Source organism: Lepisma saccharinum, chromosome 30 (assembly GCF_977018435.1).
Source record: "Lepisma saccharinum chromosome 30, izLepSacc3.1, whole genome shotgun sequence".
Lineage (NCBI taxonomy): Eukaryota > Metazoa > Arthropoda > Insecta > Zygentoma > Lepismatidae > Lepisma > Lepisma saccharinum.
The window spans coordinates 3,880,372-3,898,451 of record NC_139258.1 but is presented as its reverse complement, the minus strand read 5'-3'; the positions used below and the strand labels follow the sequence as shown (position 1 = coordinate 3,898,451).

Genomic DNA, 18,080 nt, shown 5'->3' with positions numbered 1-18,080 from the left:
AATTTGAACAAATCATGAAAAAACAATCTGCACCATTGTAACAAAAAGGAATATATTTTAAACAATGTTCCAAGGCGAATACCAGATATCAGTCAGTAAAACAATCAAGAAAGCCTTCTTCAATGTAGAGAAAGCTAAATGCACGTAAAAAAAAGCGGAAGTATTACAAAATTGCAGAATAGCCATTTTTGGCACGATTAAGCAAAATAGGCATTTATAGACAGTATAAAAATGCGTTTTTCAACTAGAAATACCATGAAACGAACTTTAAACATTAAAGCCTATGTTTTACTACAAAGAAATTAAATAGGCAAAAAGGCAAAATTCCACACCCTAGTCAATAGTGTTATTCTAACTCGTTGCTTCGCCCTCTGAGCCTGCTGGAACGGATGTAGTATGTGCAGTTCCTCTTCGATTGATTGATTTGCTTTATTTTACTTCGCTTTTCTGCCACTTTTGGCTAATCGCGAAGATGGTATGATCTGATGATTTTGATGAAGGGATACTCACAAAGAACACCCATTTATATTGCTTAAAGTATGAGTAATAGCAAATGTGTTGCAATTTTTTGCGGTGTCCTCTTTTTTATGACTTTGTCCTCCTTTTTCGCCGTGCTCTGTCCTTTTTCTTGAATGATGGCCGTGCTCTGTCCTCTTTCTTGAATGATGTGTCTGGTCGCCCTATACAAGTACCCACTTTATATGACGCCGGATTGGCACTAGAGCCGCTTGAACAGGTGGAAAAAAATCCCGGTTCTCCCCCGCATGGTATTCAGACGCCATAACGACTGAGCTACCGCGGTTCTCAGTACCTAACATTCCATGCTCAATATGACATGGTTTAAAGTCATAACGTAATATAACGCTAGTTGAAAATAGGGTTTGAAAAAGGTAATCGGAAGAAATTCAAGGGGTGCGGAATCACCACTTCGCACCTCCCTGCCGCAAGTTTTATTCCTATTAAAAAGAAACCTGTTAAAAAGAAAGGTAAAGTGCTCCCCTGTGCTTTTACACCAAGCCATTGAGGCGTATAGGGGTGATACGTCCTTTCCCATTCCACTAATATTTATTGTTAATAATTATCTTTTCTCTTGTACAAATGTTTATTGTTCTTTAATCTTACTTTCTGTAATTTACCTATCACTGATAATGTCAGGATAGTGACTGACCTGTATGTACTTATCTTGTTAAGAGCTGTTACCATGGAAATTACGATTGTGTTTTGTCTTGTTTTTAGAGTTCGGGTTCGGTTTTTTTTAATAGAATGATCAAGTTGAATTATAAGAAGTTTAATTTCTTTGAGTGACATGGATTATATGTTAGGCATATAAGTATTTAGTTTGCAAGGAAGTAAAATAGACTTCCTTTTTCTTAGTGCAAACTTAACTTTGATTTTTATTTTGTTTGAACAAGGAAGAGATATATTACCCCATACCCTGAGAGGCATCACGTGTATGCTTTCGAGTCTTTCATGTGAACTTATTATTTGCTCTGGTAGTTAAATCATGTTCTTTTCACCAAAAAACGTGTCAGGAGGTGTGGAGTTAGGACCACACTTTCTTGATCACGGCCGAAGGTGGTGGTGATGTGATGTGATCAGCACCACGCTCCTGGTCGCCTTTACCTCCCGGAGTTTCCTCTAGGTACCCACTTTATACGACGCTGGGTGGGCGCCGGAGCCGCTTGAACAGCTGGGAAAAATTCCGGTTCTCACCCGCCGGGAATCGAACCCGGGTCTCTCGCATGGTAGACGCCCTAACGACTGAGCTACCGCGGCATTAGAAACCTGTTAAAACATCTTAAAAGAGAATCCCTGTAGACATAGGCGTATCTTGGTGGGGGCAAGGGGGGGGGCTTGCCCCCGAAATTCTCAGGTTTGTTAAAATTTAAAAGTTAAAGATACTTTTGTTAACATCCTGAGGCCTGAGGAGCTAAGTAAAAAAATAATAATATTAGTGATTTTGCAAATGTGACAGTTATTTAGCAAATAATCCTGGACACTATTTTTATGCGATGAAAAACTTTTCGACTCTGTCCCCCCAAAAGTTAAGCCTCAAGTTCGTACTTGCCCCCCCCCCTCCAAGTTACGCCCTTGCCTGTAGAGATAAGGGACAGGATGTTAGGAGAACGTGGTATACGATTCTCACCATAAAAAAGTTTCATATGTTTACCAGACGCATATTACGTAAGTGCTGTAGGCCTTGTCAAGTACACAATTAAATGCAGGGAAATAACAAGAAAAACAAAACAAAGTGGGAATTAAGTGAGAAGTTCAAGGATGAATGCACATCTTCATTGTCTTTCGCTTGGTATTGTGTGCTCTGAACAATGGACGCTGGGTTCAAATGTTAGAGGAAGCTATAGTGTTGCCACACATTCCCATGGTTAGGGATTTTTAAGTATAATTTGCAAGCTTCGGGATAGATTTATTTTATATCCAAAACAGGAAGTCTTTTCACTTGATCAAAATTTCATAAAAACAAGATTCCCTGACTTTTCCAGACCCCAAAATATTTCCAGACCAAATCATTGGGGCATTAGTGTAGCCACCTGCAATAAAAATGGGACGCGTAGATCCTGAAATATTGGCTTCCTTGCAGCGCGTTGTGTGTTGCCTAACTCTATAGCAGAACTTGCATTGCAGGGAAGTCAGTATTTCAGGATCTAGGCGTCCCATGTATTGCTGGTGACTGTACAGTCCCTATATTTTAGCCTAGTTATAGAATATTCACTGATCAATGTTGGATAGGAGAAAGGAAATAAGTATGTGAGGTGTGATCCTATGTAATCCTTGACATATTTTGACTAATTGTAAACGAAAAATTCCTCTTTTGCAAGTAACACAGGGGCGGCGCCAGAACTTTTTCACCGGGTGGGCAGAAGCTGTATATTAATAGATTAGGGTGAGCAGGTATAAATGTAGGGCCATATACCAGGTATCCAAAAAAGTTCGTGCCGCTGGAACGAAAAGTGCAAGTCAAACGGCATGTGTCGGCAACCCTGTCTGGATGGCGTCAAAAGTTTACATTCCCGGCAACCGTCAGTCAGTGCAGAGTTGGGAGGCGTGTCGGTCGCATAGACAGCAGGTCTGTAGCAACTACAATCCTGAAGGGAACATGTCAGTGTCAAAGGACGTTTTACGGTCGTGTTTTCTGTATGAGTTCAAATTGGGCAGCAATGCTGCAGCCGCTGCTCGAAAGATATGCTCCGCGTTTGGAGAGGCATCAGTGAGTGAGCGCACAGCGCGAAAGTGGTTCAGTCGATTTGCATCGGGCGATGAGAGCCTCCAGGACAAGCCTCGAGCTGGACGCCCCGCCACTATCGACGAAGCCCTGCTGAAGGAGACCATCGAGCGTGATCCACAGCAAACGTGCAAAGAACTTGCACAAGGGTTTGGAGTGTCGGAGGAAACCATTCGATTGCATCTGCACAACCTCGGGAAGACTTGGAAGCTCAGTAAGTGGGTTCCTCACGTTTTGTCCGAGGAAAACAAACGCCAGCGGCTCACCATTTGTGCGTCATTGCTGTCACGCCACAAGAAAGCCCCATTCCTGGACCAGATATTGACATGTGACGAGAAATGGGTGTTATACAGTAACCGCAAAAGAAAACATCATTGGTCGTCCCCTGGTTCTGTTGCATTGGCCCCCAAAGAAAACATTCATCAACAGAAGGTTCTGCTCTGTGTTTGGTGGACCAGCGCTGGTGTTGTGCACTTTAAATTCCTAGAGCATGGCAAAACCATCACATCCGAGGTATACTCGTCCCAATTGCAAAGGGTTGCAGCTGCACTGCGTCCGAAGCAGCCAGCACTAGTCAACAGGAAAGGAGTGATCCTTCTTCAAGACAACGCTAGACCTCATACGGCGAAAGCGACCAAGGAGGTAATCAACACACTTGGTTGGGAAATTTTACCTCATCCTCCTTACTCCCAGGACATTGCCCCATCCGACTTTCACTTGTTTTTGGCCATGGATAACCATTTGCGTGAGCAACAGTTCCGAAACCGAGATGATGTCACGCAGGTCATAGGACAATTTTTTGCTTCTAGGGACCAGAACTTTTACAAACGCGGGATTTATAAGCTTGTATCTCGTTGGGAACATGCAATTGAAGCTGAAGGAGCTTATTTTGCTGAATAAAACACATTTGCCAGAAATTACAGTGTCTTTATTTCTCACTGCAATATACGGCATGAACTTTTTTGGATACCTGGTACATATATGTATGACATATACGTATGTATATATGTATATGTATCCCCTCCTCTCTTACACTCCCGATCTCCCTACACTTCTTTTCCCTTTACTTTTCATCTTTTCTTTTTTACTCTTTTATAGCTTTCTCAGCTTGTTACCTCTTTCTCCCTTTCACTTTATCTCGTTTCATTCTTCAAATGTTTCTCTTAACTGCCATGCCATGCACACACACATCACATGTATGTGTGTGTGTGTTTGGTGTCTTTCCCTCTTTCTTTTCTAATCTATTCTCCCATCTTGTTCCACTTCTTTGTCTCCGATGGACACAATTATTTCAAGGAAGTTTTTGTGTGTGCGCAGCCATATGTTCTAATCACATTCTCTCATTCATGTCAATGTAGTGAAATAAATGTGAATCGGTTGCATCACATTTTGTCCTTCAAGTGCAAAAGTACAAGGCACATACTCAATTTTATATAGCTATCCGGCGACAGTGATAGAAAGTGTGATGGTAGACAATAGTGAAGAATTAAATTACTTTCTCGTAATGCATGTTCCTGATCATTTTATTTTCATCATATGGGTTTTTGACTGAAACTTGGGGGTTAATGATCATTTTTCTTGGCTTACAAGGTTATTGCAACTGACAAATGTATCTGAATGTATGTTTGCAGTAACGGCGATCGGGTGCCAAAACCTGGGGGCAAGGACAGTTTACTTTTTTGGTAGAAAAGTCTTTGCATTAAGAAGCCATAGTGCGGATGCAAGAAGTGGCAAAATGTGACGGTGGGAACTTTCCCTCCTTGTTCCTCCTAATCGCCGGCACTGGATATTTTGATTAAAATTAATGTCTTATTGGGAATGTACACACACACAAGCGAAAAAAAACAATTCTTTCTTCAATCTGCATAAAGTATCCCAAGGCTTGTGAAAGAATATTTTGACAAGACTTCGCCCAAAAGTAATAATCAAGTAACATTGAAAAATCTGTTAAGAATGGAAGAGATTATTTGCTAACTTGCTATTCGTTTTCTGAAGTTAGTCTTCGTTACTCATGCGGGAGAAGTGATGCACGTGTGGTTAGATAAAAACATGCACTGAGGTAACAAATAGTTTATATTTTGTAGAATGTGATTTTGGACACAAGGAATTCATCGAAATTGATCACCATACCCGGTAATTCATCTCTTTTCACAGATGACTTGGGTTGTATGGCGCGACCTTTTCGAAAGCTCTCAAATGTCAACCTCTATCCTGCCCAGCATACCCTGGAAACTTTAATCTTGCAGGTGAACGAATCCCTGGCGCCTGGAACCTCAGTCAAAATAATAATTTGTGGGGGTTGTATTTTCAGTGTCTGCGTGTATTTGTTTTCGCCATTGAACCTCATCGTCACCATTAGCTAAATTATCAGAAAAGTGACTTCACATAGAACAAATCAGTCGAATCAGCAACAACTTACTATTCCAAAAGTGGAGTTTCATTAGCTCATACCTCTTAGAAAGTTGAGGTGGTAGTTTCAATTTCATATTGTTTCATTCTTGGATCAAGGCAGCTAACTCAGTGAACAATAACGTTGTTTTCCAAACGGCTCAAATATTTGTCTCTGGCAATACACCCTCTTAAATGAACGCATCTTCTGTGGTGATAAAATGACACGTTTCCTGTGAGTTCTTTCTATATATTTTTTCCTCGAATGGCATAACGTTGTCGCCTTATAATGAAGAGGTTCTGGCTTCTACTACCCCCTCCCCTGGTAGAAGCACAATGCACACTGGTTCGGACTCCACTTTAAACTGTAGGTTTAGTCCCGATTAGCCTATCTGAGCATAAAAGTGGATTTAAAAAGAAACAAACAAGAATTTTCTTATGGATACTTCGTGACACCTTTTTTCTTTACTTCATCTGCATCTACGGATTCTGTCGACCTTTTCGGCTGAACCTCTGATGCTTCTAAAGTTTAAACCATTCTCATAGTGATTGATTAGTTCTCTGCCGCCCTCAAAACAAAGCTTTCCTGCCAACCACTTTCTTCCTTTAATTCTAAGTAAGTTAATCACAAGAAAAATCGCATCATTACGTAACTGATAGGCTATTATCAATTCAATAATTCTGTAGCTTTTTCCAAACCCACATACAGTAACTGTTACATCAAAATGTATACACCTCGGTATTGTAGTGATTATTGTGACTACTTCTTATTAGTATTTATTAGTAGAACGAATACAAAGTTGTTGTTTGTATACCACGTAGATATTTGAAGATGACATGTATGTAAAAATTGTAATGAAGTGAAGAAAGAGATACTTCTGGAGTTTCAATGTAGACCTAATTAAAAAGTCGAAATAATTTATTGTGTTGCTGGAGGAAGCAACGCTAAGATGGGGTTTTTATTTGTTCATTTAGAGATTATTTTAATCATACGCAGGCCGGGATTTATATAGGTGAAGGCCCGGAGCTTACAACACCAAGATCCCACCCCAATCCCCTCCACAGTTTCAGTTATAACTTTTCACTAAGCTACATGAGGTGGTTAGTTATACGTATTTCTACATTTTTTCATCACATCCGAAGTACCTCATTTTTTCTTTATGTAGTACTTTCCAAGCAGTTTTACCCAGTGAAGGCCCAGAGCTGCAGCCCTCAAGTTCACCCTAAATCCTGATCTCATCTTGACCATACCCTGCATAATTTTGCACCTCCTAAGTCTACTAGCTGCTTCTAATTATAGAAGTATTCAATTGATGACAGTTTATTTTGTTTCAAGATCTAATTATGTTTGCTTTCTAATGACAAAGTTAAGACAGCTGTTTATGGAATGATGATATGTGAACATTTCTAGTATAGATAATATTCATGAGTAAAATATGCATGTAATGAACACCAAAACACACTTATTTATTGAAACATTCACATATCCCCAAGTGTATGTACTTAGTGAATTTGATTGGGTGGGCAATCGCGTGGGCACAGGATTTTTTGGGTGGGCGCTTGCCCACCCGTGCCCACCCCTGTCGCCGTCCCTGAAGTAACACATCATTATAGTACAATTTAATGCCATATAAGTATAGGACTAAACACCCTCAAAAAATTAAAACAAGCAAGCGATATGTACATAACCACTTATTGTCTTAGATTTCTACACAAGTGTATTTAGTAGCTGTGTAATTTCTACCCCAATGCCAGTAATATTCAGCATATCAAACTCAGGCGCGTCACGTGATAATGTTCGCACGAGCACATGAACTGAACACTCAGGCATGTGTCTTAAATTACGTACGTATTAAATGCACACACACACACACACATATACATATATTTATTCGAAAAAATACTATGTTTGATGTACGCGTATATACACACAATTTACTCTGACACGACTTCTTTCACGTCTGATAACTTTTCTAGATAGTTGGTAACACTGACTCCCACGGTGTTCCACAAAGGGCGTTAAGCAATTACTGTGCGTGTTGCATAGAGCTGACAGCTAAGGGGCTGTTGGCCTCTATACCCCGAAGACGTTCACTTCGCTGTGCGAACACTGATGCAAGCGGCAATACTTCTTACATTCGGCACCAGAGTGCAGCATATGTACAAGGCATGTCAGGGGAGGGGCTCGAAAAGGTCTACATAGTTGCAAACGTTAGCGAGAATTCGCTAACCTGGCGGATTTTAAGGGGGAGAGGGACAATTTCTCCTAAGTCCTCCTTGTATTACTTTAAATATAGGGTGATTTTGGAGGAAAATTGTTGAAAATAGATTGAACTGTTATTCTCACTTTTTTCAATTGAAGATGAAGTTACAAGGGAGAGGAGTAAATCTGCATTAAGTACAAAAACATTATTGTGAACACTCGTATGCGATCCGCACGCGACGCCACTGATCAAACTGAAGTATAGATAGGTTGTCCACAAGAAATTTTAAATTTATTGCTGGCACTAACCTGTTTCTATAATGACCAATTGTACCCAGCCTAACTCCCTTACATTTTACAGGGGGGTGTTAAGGAACTTTTGAATCACCGTGTAGAGTGTAATATCCTCCCCCTCTCCGTGTGCCTGTGAATCAGTCTGGTCCTGTCTCCATAGTCTTGTTCCCAAACTAAATGCATAAAGCAATGATCACTAACCACTTTTCTTGTCTCTTAGCCTAGTAACCAAAACAAAATTAACATTCCAGGCTACTTCCACGAAAGACAAAGAGGTTAAGTAAGCTCTTCTTTTGGTCCCAGTTTTCGACAATACTAACGTTTAAATGTTGAAAAAAATAAAGTCATTTGTGATAAATCGTGTTATTGCTATTCATTTGCACAGTATATCTCTCAAAAGAAAACATTAAACCATTATTAAACTCACCACAGCATCAAGTTGAATAGTAAAGCAAATGGGTTATTTCCGAATGTTACTGAATTATAAAATTCTCACATCTGGCAACACTAGACGTACGACATTGACAGTCCAAGTGGCAGGGCAAGAAAACAGAACGAACAAAATGTTATCCTTCCTACAAGGATGGGAACATGAAAATGGTTCAGTAGGTCAGGCGACTTTAAGACTAGTAAATATTATAACAGTTGGTAGAAACAATAAATAATAACGAGACAGAAGAAAGCTTAATGTTTTCGAATAAGAAGTTATTGTTAAGGTTGTAATAGAAAATTCTACAGGTCCTAAGGAAAGATAGAATTCTTGTGGCAACTGTGAGAGGTGAATTTCGACTAATTAAGTCGGTCTTTGCTACTTTTGAAAATCGCATGCTCGTGCAATTGCTCATCACTTTATGTTTACACGTGCAAAACCTTTCGCATTGAGCATTAGAGTAACAAGAAAAGAACAACACCTTGGATGTAGTGTTTAGAAAAAACATAGTAGCAGACATAACACTTTTCAGACTACAACCACGTTCTTAAAGCGGTAATCCTAAATAAAAGTAAATAAATAAAAAATACAACCACGTTAGAGAGGTTGCTGGTTGACGAAAGCAAATGCTGACATTTCTGTCATTGTTCTCTTCATTGCGAACATGACGCCATCTGCATACATTCATGAGAATGAATACTGCTCATTAATTGTGGCAAGATTTGTTTTCTTAAATTGTAATATTGAACTAAGAACTTTTCGAATAAGAGATCGTCATAATATAACTTCGTATGGTTTGGTCCTCAAGAAACATTACGTTCTGATCAGTGGCGTGGACTTCATATGACTTTTGGGGGACGTAAATACACATATACAGTCCCCCCTGTAAATTGGCATCGTTCATTACAAGTTACGAAAAGTTATAGTTAATCACATCTTCAGTTAGTATTCGAACAGAATAACCAAGTAAGAAACGCATCAGATCGAAAAGAAATAGTGTAAAATGCAGGAACCAGGTTTGAAATGTATTAACAATACAAATAATAAATGGTTTCACAGTTTTTAAAATTCCAAAAATGAGATTTTCATGTGAGATTTCAGACAGCATAAATTTTATTGCTAAAATTTTCAACTAACTTTTAGGTTTTTTTTAACAATGTGAGTAAAAGTTAAAATAAAGTAACGATAAATGGAATGTAAAGAAAATAATGGAAAAAAGGTTGTTCTGAATATTCACTCATCTGGTGAATCGAGTAATAATAATAATAAATTTTGAATAAAATTGGTTTATTTTCATTAATTTATAATAATTATTTTCTCTACTGTTCAAGTTTTATAATCGGCCTGACCTGATTCCCTCTCCCCTTGTAAAACATTCTGGCTACATCTACGGTTTTATAGTATTCAAGCAGCGAAATTCATAATAATTTTTTTGAAAGAAAACTGTCTGATGGGTCACAAAAATAACATAGATAATCCCATTTACGACAATTTTTATTTACTCTGTGAATTAATATCTAACACTGTAAATGTTCGAAAACTGAAAATATAACAAACAGGATATGAAGAAAAAGAAGAGAAAGATTACTGCAAACTTACGTCCAGGTAACAGTATTATACATCAACAAAATTATACATGTGGTAAAGATAATCCAGATGCCCAACATTTATTTTTGGAATGCGATCAATTCTCTCACCAACGAAATATATTATATAAAAATCTGATACGATTAAAAATTCAATTTCCTATATCTTTACTTTCTTTTTCATCTGATTTATCAATACCAATTATTTGGATTTTATATACGCACGAAAATGTCAAATCGAAATATAAACAGAACATTGAATGTAAAAGTGTAAAAATGAAGATTTATTAGTGTCTCTGTCGTGTATCGTATTCGTATGACACGGGAACTGGAAAAGTTGTGCAACTGAAAACCCATACCACAGATTAATACTGTCCCATACTACAAATACATGAACGTTGGCCAAAGTCGACAGTGTTTTGTCTGACAGGGTCAGAAAAAGAAGAAGAAGAACAGGTAACAGTCAATTCTCTAACCTTTGAGTCGTTGCATAAGTTCTGTTCATTGAATTCAAATTCGACGAGAAGTGAATGCTAAGATCAGAGCGTAATCGTTCATTAATTATGCCACAGCTAGAACGATTGCTTACATAAATATACAGTAAAGTAAGCAGGTTAGCAGAGTTCAATGACTCCTTGCAAGAAATGTATAATTAACAAGTAATTTGTAGTGAGTAGGATATTTAACTCTTAACAACGCGTAACTTATACGTATCTAGAGACCAGAGGCGCAACCACGAATTTTTGTCTGGGGGGGAGGCAAGTACCAGAATAAACGTACCAATAATAATAATATTATTATAACATTATTATTGTTATTATTGATTTGCTTTATTTTACTTAGCTTCTTGTGCCACTTTTGGCTAATTTGCGAAGATGGGGACGAGTAATGATATGATGAAATTGATGAATGGACACATGGGCGTCCGGAAGGGGGGGGCAAGGGGGGTCATGGCTCCACCCTGGAAAATGAATGTGTACCTAAAAATTATATATTTCACACAATTTCATTTCAATCAAAGTAATTTATGTTAATTATTATAAATTCGTTGAAGAAACATGATAATTTCAGACTGAAATAGTGTAATTTGAGAGGGCATCACTATTTTGGAGGAAAATATGTGTCCTTTGCCCCCCCTGGAAAAAAAATTACCTTACTTGCCCCTCCCTGGAAAAAACCCTGCGGACGTGCATGAATGGACACTCACAAACATCCATCCCCAAGCCGGGATTCGAACCCGGGACCAATATTATTATTATTAGTAGTAGTAGTAGTAGTAGTAGTGGTGGTAGTATCAAAGATGTTACTACCCTCGAAAATTATGCATAAATGGGGTAGAAGTTGGTGCTAAAGCATTTGTGTTTGAACAAAAGATTTGAATATTTTTTTCAACACGTTCAATTTGACATTAATAATGGAAAACAAGCACACAAACTATTTTTTAAAGAAAGAAAATGCTTGACAAATGCATTCTAAATATAATTATCTTTTACATTACCATATATAACTTTCATGCACGATATATGTTTCATATATATGCAACATGGAGCGAAGTGGACAATAAATTGTGTACGTATTCAAAGTTTCTTTAGTAGTAGATAATATACAACATATATTATTTAAATACATTACACGACCAATCATCCATCTCACAATAAACCAACAGCACAAATTACATAAATTGTATCTCAAATGTGCACCCTCGCTTTTCTCAAAACAATCGTCAATGCACATAAAACAAAATCAATTAATACAAGTCTTATTTCTCTGTCTGGTGATTTACAATGCATTACAAGCGAGCAAGACAAATTTTGGATCCAATTTTTTTTGCAGGCCGAAATCAATATTGATTTTATAGGGCGCAAATAATTTCACGGGACGCCAATGCATTCTCTCTTTTACAAGTTTTGTGCTTCCCCGATGGTGCAGTGGTAACATCTTCGCCTTGTGATCAAGGGGTCCCGGGTTCGATACCCGGTGGAGGCACAGTGGTTCGGATCCCACATTAAACTGTAGGTCCAGTCCCGATTAGCCTTTCTGTGCGTAAAGCGGACTTAAAACCACAAATCAATCAATCAATTTTAAATCCTATTTTCATTTAGATCGTTTGGCTCCCAGGGCCGTCCCTAGCTACGGTCCTGAACTTGATAAGACCAAGAAAAGCAGATAATTTCGAGCAAAGCGACCAAGAAAATTTTGCGAAAAGTATTTTTATTTGTATAAAATTTGAAGTTGTGGGCGGTAATTGCTTCCTGCAAATACACTTGGCCGTCAATGTCCCCCCCCCCCCCAGAACTCATTTCCGTCAAAGGTGTGGTTGCGCCACTGTTAGACACACGTAATAAAGAAAAAAAGAGTGCAATGTAGTTTTGTTCTACTTTTACGCTTGTGTTTTACTTTGATGTTATCTACATCCCATACATGCTAATTGACTTTCTGCGACAAAGATATACTTATTAGGGATGGTATAACACGTATCATCACTTTTCATATTACAGCGGGATCCACGAGTATTATCGTGCAAATTGTCCATTACCATTTTCGTGCAATTTATTTGACACAATAAGAGCTTCAAGAATTAAAAGAAAACTCAAAACAAGCTGTTGACAACTTCTGCACCATAATACATAAAAATCCATCGCTTAAAAACACACAGGATGTAAGAGAAAAATTAATGAAAATAGTCGTGGACAATTTGCCGAGCAATACTAGTGGATCCCACTGTACAGCGAGTACAATTTACCACCAAAAATAATCTTCAATGCCAAATTTACTCTACATGAGTAAATTCAATTTCAGATAAAAGTATGGATTTTTGCTGGATCCATCACTTAATTTATGAATACACCTAATTCATTCTCATCGTTGTGATTATATGAAAGTTATTTCACTGAAAATTTAAAAAAAGACAAATACGCGTATGACCTCTACGTAGCCTTTCCAAGTGAGTTGATGGTGTTTTTTTTTATTACAATGTTGCCAGTCTATAGATTTCGTTACCAAACATTGTGTGGGAACTTCTTCGTCGCCTTTTATTGTTTGAATACGTACAAATTTCAGCGAAATGTGGCTAACACATTATACATAAATTGAAGGGAAAAAAGCAGGCCGACCAGAACTAGAACTTGGGACTGTCGCATACCGTGCAATTGCTCTATCAAGTGAGCCAGAGCTGATTTCTCCTGAGTTTTCGCTTCCGCTTAAATTGCAACGTTGTTATTGAGTCTTTATTAAGAAATGGGCGAAATCAAACTATGTATGGTACGGATTCTAGTGATTGTGTGTCTCCATATAATGGGTAACATTTTAGCGACGTTGGCAACACTGTTATTCACACAAATATAAATCTGAAAACACGATGCGCAATAAAATAAAACTGTAGGAAGAAAATACCTACTTGTGGAGCCACAAAAATGTTCGCCAAAGAAATACCTTATTTTACATGTTTGACCTTGGGCATGAGAAAAACAACACTGAAGTACCTAGTTTCGAGCAACAAGAAACGTCGTTTTCTGCATTGTTACTGCGATAAGGTTTAATTAATGGGAAAAAAGAGACACAAGCTTCCTGTGTGCAGGAAATGTAAAAAGATTGAAGTAAGGTAAGCAAGTGTTACGTTTGAATGCGCAGAAACAGTGTAGCCAGATGTGTCTCCCTTGTCCGACACTCACGTCGTTCACACAAACCAAAAATGTTTGATTGTGCAGCACACTCGGACCAAGACCATCTTGAGGTTCAGGCCGCAGCGCTCAGTCAATACGTCATCATCTGGAGGCGATCGTCTTAACGGTTGTGTAAACCCATTGCCGCATTTTTATCGTAGAGAATTAAGGTATATATATTTATTTTATGATCTTAAATGTTGACATTTACCCTCCCGACGAATATACTGTAGTTGAAAGAAAATAGTAGAATATTGAATTACTAAAATTTTCATTCAGAAAGTCACTATAGCCATCACAAAATTACCTACCATAGCACAAAGAAAGAGTTGAAAGCCGTTAGAAACTTCCTGGCGGAAAAAAATAAACATTGTATTTCTTTCAAAAATATTAACGGGAATATTGTAAAACTCGTTACAGCTTTTGTATGTAAAAATAATGGATTAAATCAAAACCCCGTATGTTAGGTTGACCGTAAACTTGCCAAGATACCTAATCAATTAAATTTTCTTTATCTTTACCAGATAATGCAGATATTCTGTGTAGCCATATACAATCTCAATACAAAAACTTAATAGAAATAACCTCTCAGCAAATGCGAAAGAAATTGGTAGAAGGGCAATGTTACATTTCTGGGAATAAAGAATAAAGACTAAACCTAAATAACTTGTAACATTGTAATTTCGACCATTTTGACTTTATTGAATGAATATAATAAACAAATTTATCTTCTCATTGTAGTTAGTAAGATCTGTGTGACCGAGTTTCAACATTTTCATTGAAAAAGCAAAAAGAACAGATTAATATTTCGATCTTAGCGTTCATTTGGAAAATAAACATTTGGAATATTTCTTTACACTGTTTTTACACTTTGTTAATAAAATCGTGAAGAATGTTAGTGAATTTTGAAACATTATCACTGATATAATTATCAAAATTACGAACATCGAAGCTTCACAATGACAAAAAATAGAATATCGGTTCACATGAAACAATTTTATAAAATTTATTACACATAGCTAGGTAATAAAATACTTCCTGTGTAAAACATTTGTGTTTGAAACATAACTAATATATTCTTGGATAATTTTACACACGAATATTTCATCGAAGTCCTTGTTACGCGTCGTACCCTTATATTTGAACTCCTAACATATCTTCCATTAGCCTCCGACAAACTGCTTTGGTAGACATGACCGTAATATATAAAACGTTGACTAAATCTTAAAACAAATTATTTTGCAATCATAAGCAACAACGCATCTTAACGTTGTAATTATTTGATATTTCTGAAAAAATTGTTGACAAGAGATACAACTTGACCAAATCTAAGAGTATATTAGATGCCTATTCCGGACACATGAAATCTTTACATCATGAACTATTTCTGTTATTTATTTATGAGTATAAAACCTTTGTTGCTTAACTTGTATTTTTTCGTAGGGATCGAATCGCATGGAATTGCCCTACACATTTCTCATTTTCAGCAACATATTGAAGAAATGTGAATGTTCATCATAATTGCCTCTACAATTGAGCACACAACACTTATACATCATACCTTTTGTAGATTTAAGCATATTTATACGTCATGAAAACTCGAATACAGTTCATAAATTTTCATTACAATTGCATATTCACTAAAAAGGTTCAACATTGATTTCCAAGAAGCAAATCAAACATGGCGACTATCTCGCCTCCAGTTGCTGACGGTTAGTCACGTGACCAGAGTAAGCCATCAGGCTTTCAGATAGAGAAGGTAATGCTCGGACACCCCAGTGAGGTGGCCGATTAGGTCATACATTTTGATTCTCGCAATTGCGATGTTAAACCACTGGTGGAAATTGCGAACCTGTGCACGGTGGTTGCATACACTTGGGATAAAATTTCTTATATCGATGGTCCGTAGTGCCGAAGCGAGTTGTCAAGCTTGAGTCTTTAAATATTTATTCTTGCACAGATAGGCTAATCGGGACTGGACCTACAATTTAAAGTGAGATCCGAACCAGTATGTGCCTTCACTGGGAATCGAACCCGGAACCTTAATAACATCTACACGCTGTTCAAGTTTGTCTGGTGACACACAGTATATGTCGTATATGATATACAGTTCGAAACTCGATACTTTTTTATTCATAGGGTGCCTCCCCGATTGCATAGTGATAACGTCGCCGCCTTTTAGTCAAGGGGTCCCGGTGCGATGCACGGTGGAGGGGCATTGTACAGTGGTTCGGATCCCACTTTAAACTGTAGGTCCAGTCCCTATTAGTCTATCTGTACATAAAGTGGACTTAACTAGGGAAAAAAACTCAACGGGAGACTACCAAACCCGTCTCTATTCCAACTTAAATGATCGAGCATAAGAACTTACTAAGTAGCCATGGCAACGAGGGTACGATCACGGACACTTACGAGTTGTAATAATTACATTGGCATTCAATGTTGCTATTACAATCTAGAAGTGTCCGTGACTGTACAACGAGAAGATTGATGGCAAAAAAGTTTAAGTCCGCTTTGTGCTCAGATAACCTAATCGGGACTGAACCTACAGTTTAGGTTGGGATCCGAACTCCTGTTCAGTGGGATCCATTAGTATTACCGTGCAAATTGTCCATGACTATTTTCATTATTTATTCTCTTGCATCCTGTGTATTTTTAAGCGTTGGATTTTTATGTATGCTGGTGCAGAAGTTATCAACGGCTTGTTTTGAGTTTTCTTATCATTCTTGAAGCTCTTATTGGATCAAATAAAGTGCACGAACATGGTGGACAATTTGCACGCTAATACTCACGGATCCCACTGTACAATGTGCCTCCACCGGGGATTTAACCTGGGACTCCTCGATTACAACAGGGCTATCACTACGCCATACCGGAGGCCCAGGATTAGTGGAGTGTCCACGATTTTCCAAATAGATACGTAACAAGTTAACGATTATGAATCGTTGTTTAGTAGTACAGTGGGATCCATAAGTATTACCAAGCAAATTGTCCATCTCCACGTTTACTCCCTTTGTTTTATGCAATGAGAGCTTGAACTTACACAAACCACCAAACAATCTGCTTACAAATTTCTGTGGTAGGGTATTATTTTCTCTTCGTGCATCTGTCGTTCTTTCAAAAAATAAAAGGCAATACGGACCAAAAAGAGGAAGGTAATAATTCCCACGCCAAAAAAGTAAAAACTGCAATACAATTTAAGCATGAACAAACAACTGCTAAAAGAAAGAAAAAAGTACTGAATAGAATTAGTCCAGATTGAGACTTTTACTTACAATGTGGCCAATACCTGCTTCACAGCTATCAAAATTCCACAAAGAAGTGCGTTGGGGAAGACTTAAGACACTGCACACTGACAAACTCTTGGAACACTAAACTGACCTAAGACTTGAACTGAAGTCGTTGGCCTTCTTTCTTTTTCAACATTACGTAATATCACTTTCTCATCAAGAAGCAGCTGGCCACGTTATTTAAACCGTACGTACATGATTGTTTCTCTCGACTGAACATACAGCATGTACTCAAGTAATTTCGAAACACTTTCTTTAATCAAGTTTGGCGTATTATAAATGCTGTGCAATGTTCAATTTTGCTTCTCAGTTTAGAAGAGATTAAAATTGTGGAATTGTTTTCATACAACTGCCGTGAAAGAGAAAACGGCAGAGATTGCCGCCATTTTGTGATAGCCAATAGCATTTCGGATCGAGAAAACAAGTACTATCTTTCTTTCGATGCACTTGTCTCTGTGTTACGTTCTGCGACATAACTGGATCGTGTCTCGCGTTTGCATAATAATGTGTCTTACGACGAGTCCCACAATACCTACAACGTAATGAGTGAAGCCTGATCTTTCACATTCTGAAAGTGGTGTTCTGGATTTCTAGGCGTACAACAGATTTGATGACACTTGGAGAAATGTGTTGTAGAATCAAGACCTATATATCACAAATGAGAATAAGCATTATCTAGACAAGACTGAATCCACAGAGACAACACTTTTACATTCAGAAGAATTCTTTCCCCACGGTAAGATTTGGGCACGTTTTGTTGGAAAATCCGAGGGCAGGCGCGTAGCCAGGGGGAGGGCGCAGAGGGCTGAAGCCCTTTCCCCAAGAAATCCTACAAATATCTAATTTAAATAGTGTATAGTGGTAATTAATTTTACTTCTTTAGCAGGATTAAACATATTGTATGTGAAATTGCAATATACTGCGACTACGAAATTCATCTTCAGGGCTTCCACCTTCAACTTTTTGCCTCGAGATGGCAGCTGCTG

The 18,080-nt window shown here is 37.9% G+C and overlaps 1 protein-coding gene across 4 annotated transcripts in view; it reads right to left on the bottom strand.

Annotated features, from left to right (window-relative positions):
- LOC145981981 (aldehyde dehydrogenase, dimeric NADP-preferring-like) overlaps positions 1-18,080 on the bottom strand; it is a 183,758-nt gene that overhangs the window by 75,244 nt on the left and 90,434 nt on the right. Inside the window, exon 1 of one of the 4 annotated variants that reach the window (XM_083115499.1) lies at positions 17,080-17,172. The exons of the other annotated variants lie outside the window; for them this stretch is intronic. The gene's annotated coding sequence lies outside the window, so the exon portion shown is untranslated. Of the gene's footprint in view, positions 1-17,079; positions 17,173-18,080 lie in introns of those variants that run through there. 4 annotated transcript variants of the gene reach the window in all.